This window comes from Podarcis erhardii (genome assembly GCF_964252035.2).
Source record: "Podarcis erhardii genome assembly, chromosome: 15".
In the NCBI taxonomy this organism is placed as follows: domain Eukaryota; kingdom Metazoa; phylum Chordata; class Lepidosauria; order Squamata; family Lacertidae; genus Podarcis; species Podarcis erhardii.
In genome coordinates, this window is record NC_138505.1 from 18,014,574 (window position 1) to 18,028,264 (window position 13,691).

The 13,691-nt window shown below is 44.6% G+C and overlaps 1 protein-coding gene across 5 annotated transcripts in view; it reads right to left on the bottom strand.

The window, feature by feature from the left end:
• MEF2D (myocyte enhancer factor 2D) overlaps window positions 1–13,384 on the bottom strand; it is a 137,136-nt gene extending 123,752 nt beyond the window's left edge. For 2 of the 5 annotated variants that reach the window (XM_081841948.1, XM_081841943.1), the window contains exon 1: window positions 12,039–12,574. The gene's annotated coding sequence lies outside the window, so the exon portion shown is untranslated. Of the gene's footprint in view, window positions 1–12,038; window positions 12,576–13,293 lie in introns of those variants that run through there. The other 3 variants (XM_081841944.1, XM_081841945.1, XM_081841947.1) reach the window with 3 other exon arrangements.
• Between the last annotated feature and the right edge of the window lie 307 nt (window positions 13,385–13,691).

Here is a 13,691-nt window from a genome sequence, read left to right on the forward strand (position 1 = left end):
TCACCTCATGATTTTGTACGGTACAAATTTATTTTCTTTGCTTGGAGAGTATTTTACAGCTTATAGAAAGAGCTAAAATCAATCATTTAGGAGGCAATTTATAATCAATTTCTTTTAAAAGGCCAAGCAGTTGCTATTGACTACCCGAAAGGTCACTCATAACCACTGGTGTTCTTACAACAATGGCTTAAGCATTAAGGGATTTGCTTTGACCCCAAACCCCTTCTATTAACCTCATCCCAAAATAATTATATCATCTATGCCAATAATAAAAGGTCTGACTGGTCCTCCTTTTATAGCTTCTTCAGCAGCATCTTCAACATAAACACTTCAGAGAGAAGGAGTTGAACTTGAAAAGACATTATTATTACTGCAATCCCTTTTACTCTTACTTGGGAGTAAATCCCACCTGCATCGGGGTTCAGATTCCAGCTCACACTCCCCCTGACTAGTTTGTTTCGGTGTCTCCTCCTCAAAATGGGAACATTATTATGGCCTACCTTGCAAGGGCTGGAAAGACGAATGGCATCAGGCTTGTAAACCAAACGCTACAAGTGCTGAGTAAATGACTAACCATTAATTGGAGCAGTTCAACTTGTCAACATGTTTAGTTAAGGCCCTACATCCTACAGATGTCTCAGCCAAGAGAAAAATTAAGTCTTGCTGGACCTCATTGCTTTGAACTGGTTGAAAAGCAAAGACAGTATCTGTCCTTTCAATTAAATAATATTACTTTATTATTACTTGTTATATTTTTTTAGACCACCCTTCATCTGAGCATTCCAAGATGGTGCATAGGAAATATAGTAAAATATATAGTAAAAAATCAACAATAAAACCATACAATCACCACATTCAAAAATCAGCCCCAAATTCATCATTCACAGTGAACAGAAAGGAGACCATCTCATCAGTCCCCAACAGCCAAAGGGAGTAAGTTTTTTTTTTTAAATAGATGGCAGAAACACCTCATTGAAGCTGACAGACTTGCCTCTGGTGGTAGAGAGTTCCATAGTTGGGAGCCACAAATAGGGCTGCCATATGTCCAGATTTTTCCAGACATTAATGGGATTTCAAAGGCGGAACTGAGGTCCAGGGGGCAGGGAATTCCGAAAGGCGGCGCTTTGTCCTGGATCTTAGGCCAGTCAATCGAAAAATTGCATAACAAAAAGCTCAACTACTTTTGGGGTGTCCTGGTTTTACTTTTTGAAATATGCTCTGTATTCTTCCTTTAGGCCTCTTGTCATCTACCTACCAGTGCGTACCAATCCTCCTCTTACCCTCACGTGCCATTTCAATCCCAGTCAGGCTGACAACTGTCCCTTCCCTCACAGTTTCCAAAACAAGACCCAAACATTCTGTGCCACCACAACAGCTCAGCCAATCTCCATTGGGGCTTCAAATCCACAAGGATAGTACAGACAACTCCCCATTTACACACGTTCAAGACACGTGCACACACGCATCTCTATGAACCTGAAAGTAGCATGAAAAGGGGCAAAAATGACCCTAAAAGAGTGTGAAAACGGCAAAAATACCACATAAACAGTGTCTAGCAATCCTACACAAGCCTTTGCAAATGCAATCCCAGGAGCCTTTGCACCAACCTTTGAGGCCTGTGGAGAGTTGGAGCTTGAGCAAGGAGATTTGGAGGGTGTTTGCAGGCTTTTTCAATGGTGTTCCAAAATATATGCAGTGCATGGTGCCTTGGAATGTAACCCTGCATAAATGGGGAGTTGCCTGCACAATATTATATAGGCCTGCCGATGGCTACTGACCATGCTAGCTAAGCAGAACCTTGATGAAGAGACTGGTTGATCAGGGCTGTGGCACATCTTCTAGACCAGTATGCTATCAGTGGCCAACCAGATACCTGCGGGCAATTTGCAAGCGGGACATGTTAGCAACAGTGCTCTCCCCACCTGTGATCCCCAGCAACTGGCATTCAGAAGCATTGATGCCTCTGACTGTGGAGGCAAAGCATAGTCATTGTGGCTAGTAGCCACTGATAGCCTACTCTGTCATGAATTTCTTCAGTTCTCCTTTATAGCCATTCAAGTTGGTGGTCATCACTGCCTCCTGTGGGAGAGAGTTCCACGGTTTAACTATGCACTGCATGAATAACTTTTATCTGTCCTGAATCTCCCAACATTCAACTTCATAGGACAGTCTCCACTGGGTTCTAGTGGAGAAAAACTTTCTCTCTCCACTTTCTCCATGCCGGGCATAATTTTATTGTCGCCATTCTCAACCTCCAGGTTAAGATTGTTTCCTTCAGATGTTTTGGACTACAACTTGTGCTGGCTGGGGCTGATGGGGGCTAGGGTCCAAAACATCTGGAGGGCACCAGGTTAGCAAAGGCTGTCTTATTAATATCAAACTTAGAACCATTTTATCATACTTGATTCTAGAGGGCTTACACATTTTAACAACAGATAAAGAACAGGAACTAATGTGCTGCTTTAATGATTGACATTGTCTATTTGTAATGAATTTAAAATGTTACAAAGCTGCAATTATGACTGAAACGAGATGCGGTTTTATTTGGATTGCTGTATTCTGTTTTGAAATTGATTGGTTAAACAATAGACTGTTGTGATGACGCTTTGATATGCACTGCTGTTCTTGTTCTTGCTTTCTTGTGAGCGACCATGGACATATTCGTGTAGAAAGATAGCATACAGATTAAAATAATAAGAACTTTAACAACAGTAGGGTACCTGTGGCACCCGTCTGCTGACTTCCTGGAGATTTGGGCATAGAAACAGGATACTGGACTAGGAGGCCTGATCTAGCAGGGGTGTTTTTCTGTTACAAAGAAGGGGAAATCTAGCAATATACACTAACCAAGTATTTCATTCACTTATTGATAATTGAATCAATAGGTTGTTTTATTTATTTAGATCCCAAGACCCACTTAAACAGAAAAAAACCAAACCTGATTTTATGTACTCCACAGTCTTTTTATATTAATATTTTAAAGACATTTTAATTGTTGATATTGGTTTTAATTGGCTGTGGGAACAGTGATGAAAAGCAGTATATATAGAGACAGAAGATCAGGACAGGCATTGATCAGGGATGAGGTATCTAAAATCCACGTCACAACCGTTGCAAAATAGTTTGAGCAGGTGGAAGTCCTACTCTGTAAGAGGGTTTGGGGTGTCCCCAAGACCCAGCAACCCTGAATAGTGGTAGGCCCAAGCCTTCACTCAATTTGTCCTACTCTTCAACTCACTGTCTAGGAGGAGGAGGAGGGCAAATTAACTTCCCTTCACCCTCCAAAAAATTGGTATGAACTGCTTGATATTCCAGCCGATGGGCTTCCTCACTGTGGTTTTGCAATCTTTTTAAAACCTTTGAATCCTATTTCGCAATATAAATCAAAACAGATCCTCACGCATACTTAAACTGTTGACAACACACAAAAATTAGTAATCCCATATATATATATATATATATATATATATATATATATATATATATATTGCAAAAGAAGACAAAAAGGGAACACTATGGTGGTTTTCAAATCCTCCCAGTGTTTTATCAAAACACATGCCAAATTTGCTATTGCCGTGGCCAATTTCCCCCAGATTACTTGCAGATTTTCTCCTCCACCACAGATTTCTCAACAGTGTTACTGGCCAATAGCTGAACAGAACAGCCCTTTGCCAACCTGGTGCTCTCTAGACATTTTGGAATACAACTCACCTCATGCCTCACGAGCACAGAGCTGATGGAAGTTATCACCATTCTTTATCAAAAGTTGAATGCTGCTTTTCCATATAAATGCGCTCAAAGCAGCTCACACAAAACAGAAGAAAAAAGGCCACGTCAACACATCATTACAGTAACAATCAAATATGAAATCATTTCAAAACACAAACCAGCGGGAGTTGTCGCCAAAACTTCTGGGGTGCAATGAGTTGGCATGGTAGAGGAGAAGGAAAATCAAATAATGGTTTGTGCAAACCAATCGTTTATACAGCCAAATCTATGATTTAAATTTTCAAACAGCGGCCAGCTAGTATCCTCTAACACCCATGCTTCTTAATTTCACTCATGCTTCCCTGGTGCACCAGTCCCGAGTGATGGAAACAGAATTATAACCAAGCTTTACGATTCCATAAGTCAAAAATCAGAGTTACGGTAAGTTTCCTTAACCATTGCACGACCCCATGTCGGAATTGAGCCACTCTCCCCCAACATAATCTACCGTACCTCACAGGATAAAAAAAATAAAATCCTTCCAGTCGCACCTTAGAGACCAACTAAGTTTGTTATTGGTATGAGCTTTCATGTGCATGTACACTTCTTCAGATACCAAGTGTATCAGATACACTGTGATTAGGCTTGAAAGAAGCATCCTGTTGTAGCCAATGTAAGAGGTTGAGATGTCTGTTTGATTGCAGCGTGTGTATGTGTGTGTAAGGCTTGTCTGAATTCTCCAGGTTTTCCAGGGCCCCTCCAGGTGGCAGGAGGAGAGCTTGAATCTCCAGGTGGGGAAGAGTGCCTTAAATTTTATGATGATGATTACTTATGATGGTGGTGGTGCTGATTAAGAAGACTGTGCATGCAGCTTACAAGCTTTAGCCTGGCAGGAGCCAGCTACAAATTACTGCATAGCCTCTCTGAAGTCCTCTGTCCTCCTCCACTCTCTCCTTTTAGATTAAATATTCCCTACCTAGGCTGCCTAAGCAGGTGAGAAGGAACGGTCCCCTCACTTCTGCTTTAGCTAAGGTTTCGATCTTAAATTCCAACCAGCAACATATTTGCTCACTTGTGATACAGTACTTTTTTATTCTAATGACATGCTCTCAGTGACTGTGGTTAAATATAATAACACCACCCCTAAATCTCAGGTTTGGGCCCTGAAAACTCGGGGTCTGAGCAGGCAACCCGTGTGTGTGTGTGTGTGTGTGTGTGTGTGTGTCAGAGAGAGAGAGAGAGAGAGAGAGAGAGAGAGAGAGATGCCCACAACAATTTCTCCCATTTGCAAATGTGCCCATGGACCCAACACCTATCACTAGATTGACCGTTCCTATGCAACCAAGACCCTCTTCTGTCTTGTCAGGATTCAGTCTTAGATCAATTATCATTATCAGCTCCAGACAGTGGTTCAGAACCCAAAGACCGTCAACTATCATCTTAATATTATTTTTTTACAACAGGTTCTTTGATGCTGACGATAAAGTGGGGGGAGGAAGGAAACAGGAAGGGGAAAGAGCAATAAGCCCCACCGCACAGCGTTAGAGACATGGCCACAGGCAGGCAGTTGAACCAGCTGGTGGAAGGAAGGAAGAAAAGAGAGAGAGGGAGGGAGGGAGAGAGAGAGAAAATAAAACTTGAGAATGAAGGCAGAAAAACAGAGTCACCTGCCAGAGACACATTGGGCAGCCAAACAAAAGACTCAAACACTCAGGAACCCCATTTTCCCTAAGGCCATGTGTTAAAACCAAATCTGAGTGTTTTGTGGGTGACCCTTGACTATGAGTTTGGGAGCCCACACAGATGAGCAATTCAAGGTGTTGATTCTGGCGTATGAAGCCCTGAACGACTTGGGACCCTCTCCAAACACTGTCCTGCCTCTAAGTGGAAACCAGCTAGCGAGGCTCTATTGGTAGCCGCACCATTAGCAAAGATCTGATTGTCCAGAAAAAAACAGAACAGAGCCTTCTTGGGAGTGGCACCCCATACCCAGAGGACTCTCCGCTTTCATATTAGACAGGTACCCATGGCGGGCAGGTTCCAACACCAGGTAAAAATGCTGCTTTTTCATTCTGCCTCTGACCGGCAGGAAGGATTTATTTATTGTGCCACCAAATAAAGGAACTGCACAACAATATTTTCATAGGTGTAAAGTGTTTGCATTGCTGAGTAGTATTTGTGATGCAATGTAACCTGCCCCAACAGCATGTTGTGAAAGACAGGATATAGATTATCTTAGTATATAAATAAAAGTGTGCTCTCTTGGTAAAGTCCATCTCTATCAGGAACAGAGGCCAGATGGACTAGTCCTAAGAGGAACCCAACAAACCTTGTACAAGCAACACTGTCCATCAAGACATCTAAAAACATGCCACCTTAATACAGCCTTTCCCAACCTGGTGACCTGACCTCCAGATGTTTTGGACTACAGTCCCCCTCAAGCCCCAGCCCCAGCCAGCACAGTCATTTTGAACTACAATTCCCATCAGCCCCAGTTGACGCCACATTTGGGGAAGGCTGACTTAAGATGTTTCTAGGCCATGAAGAAACCTGAAATCTGAGAGCAAGTGTGGTATAGTGGTTCAAATGCTAGACAAGGACCTAGGGAACCAGGGTTCAAATCCCCACTCAGCCATGACGCTCACAGGGTGACATTGAGCTCAGTCACTACTTCTCACCCTGACCTACATCACAAGGTAGTTATGAGGATAAAATGAGGAGAGGAAGAACCATGTTGCCATCTTGAGCTCCTTGGAGGAAAGACAAGATATAAATGCAATAGTAATAATAATGATAGGGATGCGGGTGGCGCTGTGGGTTAAACCACAGAACCTAGGACTTGCTGATCTGAAGGTCGGCAGTTCGAATCCCCACGACGGAGTGAGCTCCTGTTGCTTGGTCCCAGCTCCTGCCATCGTAGCAGTTCGAAAGCACATCAAAGTGCAAGTAGATAAATAGGTACCACTCTGGCAGGAAGGTAAACGGCGTTTCCGTGCGCTGCCCTGGTTTGCCAGAAGCGGCTTAGTCATGCTGGCCACTTGACCAGGAAGCTGTACACTGGCTCCCTCGGCCAATAAAGCGAGATGAGTGCCGCAACCCCAGAGTCGGTCACGACTGGACCTAATGGTCAGGGGTCCCTTTAACTTTACCTTTAATGATGATGATGGTGATGATGATACAAGTATCTCAATAGGATATTTTTATATCTAACCATCCAAACTTGGCGTATGAATTTTACAGAATAACAGAGGCCAACATCCCTGCGGAGGGCACATCAAAGCAGAAACAGAGTGCGATACTGGGCTGAGGGTTGTGGAGCTCCCCTTTCTCACACCTGCATAGAGTTTGTTTATGGAGAGAGGGACTCTTAACAGCAACCAAGACTGTGCACCTCTGCTTACAGAAGTGAGCCTATATTTACTTGAGTGAGGGTGGGGTGAACGTGTGCACTGCTGGTTTATGCCACTGGGCCACATCCCAGCCTGCAAAACGGCTCAACTACAACATTCATAAAAGTGACAAATTATAACAATAACCATAGAAACCAGCAAAAACAACAGGAGGCAATAAGAGTGCGCACAAACCGGTGAAAAGCAGCCAGCTTCATTACCACAGATTATCCCTCTGGAGCTGAACTCAGCCAGGCCTAGATTAAAGGGCAGGTGAGCCAGTTAACATCCTGGGGAAACAGGCTGACGGCTTCAAACCCCAGGCTCTCCATTCTGCCATCCCCTCAACTGTTCAAACAGGCAGCACCAGCAACGGTTTATATGACACAGATAGATACAGATCCTGTTCTGCCCATTTATAATCTTCTGCAAGAGGGATGGCAATAAATCATACAGGCAAATCATACACCTCAAAGTCTTGAAATGGGGGTACGCAAGGAGTTAAAAAAACCATTAGCCATTCGAACGTCAAACAAACAGATCAAGCACTGAAGACACAGGCCCTGAACTGGCATCTGTCTATTTATTTTATTCACATCATAATCTATATACTGCTTGAAACAGAAAACAGAAAAAAGACACCTCAAAACAGTTTACAAAAGAATAAAACAATGAAATTATTAGTAAAAACAGTTATTTAAAACATTCAAAAATAATTAAACCAAATGATAAGCTAAAAACAGATTAAAGCACACATCCACATTCTTTATATCTGGGAAGGCTTGTCTAAACAACATTGTTTTTAGAAGGCCCTGAAAAGAGTAGAGTGAAGGTGCTTGCCTGATGTCAAAAGGCAGGGAGTTCCAAAGTGTGGGTGGTGGGTGTGAGGAAGGGTGTTTCATAAACAGGGCACCATCACCAAAAAGGCCCTCGCTGTAGACATTACCCGCCTCATTTTGGAAGGCAGGGGCAGACAGAGATGGGCCTCTGTTGCAAAGACGGAGAGAGAGAGAGAGAGAGAGAGAGAGAGAGAGAGAGAGAGAGAAAGCACCATGCAAACACTGGTTATCAGAGGCTGACTTCGGCCAGGTGAGAAAAATGTGTGTAAACGCACACAAGAGTCAGTCACAAGCAGACAAGTAATATAAGGGGGAAAGGGTCCAGCCGAGTGACAAACACACTTGTACCACAGGGGAAACAGCTATGAAAACAAGAACAACAAAGTACATCAAAGGTAGTGCTGAAGTGTGTGTGATGTTTGTGCAAGAGGACAACTAAGATGGCAAACAGAAAGAGGGGGTAGGGAAGATACCACTGCCACAAGGGAGACAGAGGATGTGTGGTGCGCAGATGAATATGGATTGGCTATAAGCCAGGTTGGGAGAAGTGACTTCTTTCCACTCCTTGGCTGGCAAGCCATCTAGACAATTGCTCATCCTTTTTATAAAAAAAATCCAGTCCCCACCATCATCCGGCACATCACAAGGATTCTGCTTTCACTCCTGGCAAAATTCAAAATACCCGTCTTCCCTGATGCCTGAAAAGGGAATAGTACCCAGTGTATTAGCCCAGAAGTAACAGCCTTCCCTTCCCAAAAGGGTGCCCGGAGAGACACAAACACCCAAAAACATGTCAAGAACAATTTGACATTTAGCACAGCTGCTGCAGATGCCCCACCGCCCTCTGAGACCCACCATCATCTCTCCTCTTCTTCCCCCATGGAGCCTGTCTGGGAAATGGCCGAAGAAGTCCACACAACCAGCTTTTTCTAGGATTTTAACTGGATCCAAACAACCAGAGCTGGCAGCCTCCACAAAGTAGGAGGTCAACAAAGCCCACAATTTCTGCTTATCAAGAGCATCTGGCTTTGCTAGTCCAATGAGCTTCACTCCTCCAGCTGCAAAAGCCAGACACATTGCCCTCTCCAAACACAGGCACCAGTGTAAGTATTGCTTACACACATATGCACACTAATATTTCACCAGTGCAGCCTTTGCAAGCTGGTGTCCTCCACTCATATGTTTTGGACTACATCTCCCATCAGCCCCAGCCAGCTGATGGGAGTTGTAATCCAAAACATATGAGTGGAGGACACCAGCTTGCAATGGTTGCACTAAATAGCAGCAGCAGCAGAATCATCACCCATCAGAACAGAAACAAAGTAGGTCAGCGATGGGGGAGCCTGATGTTGCTGGACTACAACTCCCATAATCCTTGCCTATTCACAATTCTGGATTTGGGGAAGAGACAGTTTGCTAAATATAACTACCAAGCCACATCCACATAGCATATCCAAACAAAAGTGCTATTAACATTGACACACATATAAAAGGGTATTGGGAAATGTTTTTAAAACAACACATACTGGTGTGAGAATCTGGAAGGCTTCAGGTTACACACAGCTCTTCATTCTGTCCAGCAGAGAATTCCGTGTAATACAAAGGCTTGCACAGCTGTGTTCCAAGAGAATCAGTCCAACTGGAAGATGGCACTTGGCCTAATTCGAGCTCCGAATTACTTCTGAGGCCAGTGAGGTCATAAATAGTTTGTCATATAAATGTCTGTTTGGAGGTTTGGGGTAGCGTAGCAAATCTAATATTACTGCCATAAATCTCTCTCTCTTAAGCACTCAAAACTCTTTACATGCCCTGTGATGGTAATTCTTGCAACGGGGCTGGCCAGAAGGCCAGTAATATGAACTCAAGAATTGCTTTGCTGGGTCGTCAAGGTGGGTCCAACAAATACTCTCAGGAAGGCCATATATAGGGCACAGAGGCAACAGCCCTTTCTTCAGAATGTAGTGGTCACAGGTACCCTGTCTCCAATTTTGGAGGCTCTATTTGGCTCCCCATGGCTAGTAGCAATAATTATTTGCTTTGATCAAGACATATGGGGGGCAAGGTGTGTGTGCTGAGGACTTGGCAAAGGGTATCTGGGGAGGTCATGGCAGACGTAATATCTGAACCCGAGACTTGTTGGCTCATACTCTTGAACCAGCAACAGCAAACATCCTAGAGACTTTGTGATGCTTTAAAATAAAGTGCCTCTGTGAATCTTAAGCCTCCAAGCCAGCCTTCACAAACCTGCCCCCTTCCAGATGTTTAAGACTTCAAGTCCCATCAGCCCAGGCATCACAACTGAGAGTTGTAGCCCAAAACTTCTGGAGGGTGATAGGCTTGCGAAGGACACCTCGTAGGGGCATAAAGCAATTCCTCACAGTCCTACACACAACACAAAGGACAACCCACAAATCCTGCGTGGCTGCTCTGTTGTTTTGTGCTTATGTTGATAAGGACAGTGAGCTGCCAATGAATATCCGCACATAGAGACACAGTTTTCAATTTGGGACAGCAACTGAGGACCAACATAAAAGGTCCTGAGAAGGGCTGTCCCACAGATGATGGAGCAGATTTCTTTGCTGTTGCTCTAGAACCAATGGATTCAAATGACAAGACAGGGTTTGTTTGTTTTTTACTAAACATCAAGCATACTGACTTAGGAACAGCCTTCCTTGGAAGGTGGTGGACTCTCATCTCCATTAGTGGCTTTTAAGCAAACTTAGGCTGAAATACTTTATGTGCTTAATTCTGAGTAGTAAGTGCCATCGAACTCAATGGGGTTTATATGCCTGCACTGCTGGTCTCTCTGGGCCTCAGTCCTCCATTTGTCAAATGGGAACACTGTTGACTTGACAGGACGTCAAGATCTAGAGAGGCTAGCACATTTTAAAGAGCACCAGTTACATAAAATAATAGTTGGCTTTTTTGCTCCAAGATGCTCCCCTTTAACCTTCTCCCCCCCCCCGCACAAACCCTTTCACTTCCTGCAGAATTGCTTTCCACCAGTTCCTTCCACATATCAAGAAACCATTCCTCCAGTTTCGCATGATTCTTTCCCTTATATTCTTCAGCCAGACTGCATAATTTGTACCCATCGTATTTCCTTATTATCCTTCCTCTTTCCTTTCTAACCATTCACTCTTCCCAAGTCAGTGGGGCAGGAGGGGGGTGTATTCTTCCCCTCCTCTCTACAAATGCCGTCTCATAACATCAGAATCTAGGCACCCTAATATTTCTCCCTCAGTTCTCATAAAAAAAACACAACTCACACTTAGAATTACAGTATTCTTCCAATGCACTTTTTGCCCCAAACCTTTGACTACACACACCATAATGAAACCTGCATTTCAGGATAACCCCAAGATACATTATACTGGGACAATTTCCCTACCTATCTTCTATTTTAAAGTTCCCTGTATCTCTCCCTCCCACCTCTGAAGAGGCACCCAAGCACTATGCACCCCACTTTCTAATGCACCCCATTACCTGCACTTTCACCCACAGCTCTCCCTTTCACCTCATTTTATTCCTATTTTCCAGCAACACTAGATTTCACACCCCAACTCTCCACATCCATCTCAAGTGCTTGCTCCCTTCTCTGCCTCTCTTTTTACACCCCACCACTCCCACCCAAACACACACGGATCAATTCTCTAGCTTTTTCCACTGGAAGCTGCCCATCTCCACTACTTCCCTCATCTCCCCCTCCCCATCGGTGACCCCTAAAAACACTCACACACATATCTCCCCCCACTTAAGAAAGCAGCCACTTCTGCCCTGCCTCTCCTTGGTACATCTCCCCCCCCCCCCGCTTCCTCGTTTTACAGTACTGTACCATTGTTTGCGGGGTGGGGGGTGGAAACAGAAATGTCAGGAGGAAATGAGCTTGGAAGAGTCCATGTCTTATTTTTCTGTTCAGCCTCCTGCCGTCTTCCTCTCCAAACAACCCCAGGCCCCGGGAAGGGGGGGATCTGGTCTCCCCCACCCAATTCAAGAAAGATCCTGCTTTGCACCCCGGAAAGAGACGGGGGGTGGGGTTGGAGGACACAAGAACAACACCATCCCCAAGAAAACTGACACAACGCGTGTAAGTTTCACTTACCTTCTCCTCTCTCTGCCTTTGGCTCCTCGGAGCGCCTCCAAAGACAGCTGATCTCCCAAGAACAGGCTGGCTGGCTGGCTGGCTGGCTGGCTCAAGGGCCTCTCTCGAACAACAACAACAAAAAGGCGGCGGGGAGTGCGGGGGGGGGGGAGAAAAACCAGGCAACCTCCCTCCCCCTAAAAGGAGGACAAGCACATTCTCAGCATACAGCCCCGATGCCAATCTCAGTCCCCCTCAGCTTTAAAGTTCGTCTTCCTGGGAGCCGCCGCCGATTCTTTGCAATCCTGCGTCCTCGTTTGGTTTTATTTTTTTTCCCTCCTCCTCTTCCTCTTTCTTTCTTCGCTCTGCCTCTCTCTCTCTCTCTCTCCTCTTCTCGCGCTTCTCTTCCTTCCTAGCGACAATTCTTTTTTAAAAATAATAATAATAAATTAATAACAAGGCAACCACATTGCACAACCCGGGGGGTGGTGGAGGAGAGGCTACAACGTTGCCAGAGAGAGATTGTGTGTGTGAGTGTGTGCAACCCAAGTATTGGAAAAGGAGGGGGGGGCTAAGAGGAAGCAAAGCAGATGGCGACCGGGGTCCAATCACAGGGCCCAGAGAAAGGAAGGGCGGGGCCAACCAGGCCCCAAAATTTTATATATATGCATACATACACAGGCACATCTCAATACACACACACCTCCTCCTCCTTGCAAACATGCAAGCTAGGTTGCAGTGCGGCCTCTGCCAGTATATCCTTCCGCCTGCGGGAAGTTGGTTCAGCTCGCCGAAGGAGCGCTTAAAGCGGCCCGCGCTCCGCCTTGCCCTCTTTTCCCTCTCCCTCCGTATTGCAACTGGATTTGGGCCCCCTCTGGGTGGCTTGGCAGAAATGGCAGCACTAGGATTTCCCTCTGGTCCTCCGCACACTTTTTCTTTTAAAAGTGTATTGCATTCTTCCATGCTACCTTTTTCTTCAAAAGGGCAGCGGACGTGGCTTGCCCCCCCCCCCCCCAGGTCTTTTACACCAGCCCTGCAAGACGGGTTAAAAGGTCTCTCCCTTTAAAAGATTTTATAGCGTTTTAAATGGTTTTACGAGCCATTTTTCAAAGGTTTATTTGCATTTTAATGCTACCGCTTTCTCAAAAGGGCGATGGGGCCGGTTCTTTCCACACAACAGTCCTGCAAGGCAGGTCAGCTGCGTGGAGAATGCAATGCCCTTTAGCCCCAAGCTCTAACCACTGCACAACATTGTCTCTCGTGTGTGTTTGTTTACCTTTTCTTTCGTTTCTTTTTTCTTAATCAGCCTTTTTTCCCTCCCAGCCTCCAAGAACAGCTGGACACATCAATATTCAGTGTGTTCATTCCTAAAGAAGCCATAAGGGAGAGAGAAAGAGCAGAATAAATAAGAGGGTGGTGACATTTAACTGATTGGCTGGTTAGATTAATTGCTTAAAACCGCATTTGGTCAAGACGATTCCAATACAGCGACCGGCCTTATGGATTATTTTCACTCATCAAATGACATTCTGCTTAAAATGTGATAGAAATCAAGGTCACCTAATACATATATGCAAAGCTCTTTGAACCATAATTGGCTTTTTGTACATGAATACATTATAATATTGTATTTCATGCTTACGTACATAGAAAACACATTCTATTCTTTTGCAG